Below are 2,482 nucleotides of genomic sequence, written 5' to 3'. Positions count from 1 at the left end.
TTGGATCCTAAGACCTGAGATATCTACGGAATCCAACATGAGGAGTTGCGTACTTTGAATACGTCAAGCGTCCTGCATAACAGGAGGACTACAAATACGTGTATTAGGTACGAAACGAATCATGTGCTGGATTGTAGATAGTCAAGACGGAATTTGTACCTCTCGTAAAAGAGAGAGATATCGCTGGGCCCCTCGTGTGAGCGAGACTGTAGAAATGTGTGGCCGCACTATAGACGAACGTCGTCTATTTCAAACAGTCGAACTCAGTGAATGAGAAAGCAGTCGAATCAGATAAGGTGGCTTATCCGTGCCTTATATTCGGCATATGATATCGTGATACAAAAGGATCATCAACCAGAATCATCACTGGCATTCGTATGATCACGAACAAACTCTATTCGAGATAGGTAGCCATAGTATCTTGCTAGAGACCGCCTATGACTTGTGTAACCAAAATAACAGATTTCGGGTTATACTGCTATATCAGATGAATCTACAAGGTCACACACAGAGGAAAGGACGAATGCGCGAGAAGAGACGAGAAATTCCTGGTGGAGCGGAGGCCAGACTGACTGGTCCAGAAGGTCTGGACTGGTCGGTCCAGCTAATCCAGACCGATCGGTCCAGAGGTAACGTGCAAATGTTGCTCGGTCTAGACGTCGAGATTTCCTAAACTCGCTCTAATTAGGGTTTTAAGTGGGATTAACTTTAGGGAATGCCTCCTAAGCCTCTTGGCACGACTTTCAGACGCTTTGGGGAGTTTTTGAGAGTGGAAAAACCTAGAGAAAAATCCCTGAAACCCTTGCGCAAAGAAGAACGTGTTCTTCAGTCCTAGCAGACAAGTTCTAAACGTTGGAATCCTTTCCGCCATGTGGATATGTGTAGAGGGTGAGGTATTCTTCCTGTCTTACGTGATCGGACGAACACATCAATTGATACAAGCCCCGAATCGATTTAGGTAAGCGTTCTAACGTTTCTACAAGATCATGCATGATAGGTTTTAGGGTATCATCAAAATTTTTGTTTTACATCCGCTGCGCAAACCCTAGAACCGATCTCTTAAGAATTAGATTCGCTCTTGAGATCCCAGGAATTCCATCATGATTGATAATCATATAGATGATCATAGGTATTGGATACGATCACAATCATAGGTATTCGTTGGAGAACGGAATACTGGATTGACCCGCATGAGATTGTCACATGGACTAGCGTCATGACTTGAATCTCATATGACGGTTCCATGATTGGATTCTGAGACCTGAGATATCTATAGAATCCAACATGAGGAGTTGCGTGCTTTGAATACGTCAAACGTCCTGCGTAACAGGAAAGCTCTACGACGCCGCTTCGCTGACCGCACTTTTTGAGTTTTTGATGCATGACATCGTAATCCCATTATGAAGTTGTTGAATATAAATATAAAATAACAAATAATCAACCCACAACATTTAACCCATTATAAAATCGTTAAATCCAGAGAACTAACATGAAAAAATTAGAAAATGGATATCATTAAATAGAAATAAAACCATTTTCACTTTAACCTATGTTGTTGTCAAAAAACTTAAGGAGAAAAGAGAGAACATACTTTTATTTATATTGTATATTTCGTTTGTTTGGTTGCATTTAACCAAAGTTTGTGGGTCCCACAAGCAGCTCCAAGCTGTACAACGCCGTTTCGCTCACCCCACTTTCCGAGTTTTTGATGCATGACATTCTAACCCCATTATGAAGTTATTGAATATAAATATAAAATAACAAATAATCAACCCACAACATTTAACCCCATTATAAAATCGTTAAATCCAGAGAACTAACATGGAGAAATTAGAAAATGGATACCATTAAATAGAAATAAAACCATTTTCACTTTAACCTATGTTGTTGTCAGAAAACTTAAAACAAAAAGAGAGAACATGTTTTTATTTATATTGTATATTTCGTTTGCTTGGTTGCATTTAACCAAAGTTTGTGGGTCCTACAAGCAGCTCCAAGCTGTACGACGCCGCTTCGCTGACAGCATTTTCCGAGTTTTTGATGTATAGCATTCTAACCCCATTATGAAGTTGTGGTTAATATAAATATAAAATAACAAATAATCAACCCACAACATTTAACCCGATTATAAAACCGTTAAATCCAGAGAAATAATATAGAGAACTTAGAAAATGGATATCATTAAATAGACATAAAACTATTTTTACTTTAACCCCATATTGTTGTGAAAAAACTTAAAACAAAAAGAGAGAACATACTTTTATTTATATTGTATATTTCGTTTGTTTGGTTGCATTTAACCAAAAATTTGTAGTACATATTTTTTCTAAGAATATTAATATAAATAATTATAAAAAACAATTACGAATATAGAGACACATATGCGCTGTTATAAATGTACGTTACATTTATACACACGCTTGCACACACGCACATATATATATATATATATATATATATATATATATATATATATATACAA

This window comes from Tarenaya hassleriana, unplaced genomic scaffold (genome assembly GCF_000463585.1).
Source record: "Tarenaya hassleriana unplaced genomic scaffold, ASM46358v1 Cleome43, whole genome shotgun sequence".
Taxonomy (NCBI): Eukaryota; Viridiplantae; Streptophyta; class Magnoliopsida; order Brassicales; family Cleomaceae; genus Tarenaya; species Tarenaya hassleriana.
The sequence above is the reverse complement of the archived record's forward strand: the minus strand, read 5'-3'. Positions refer to the sequence as shown.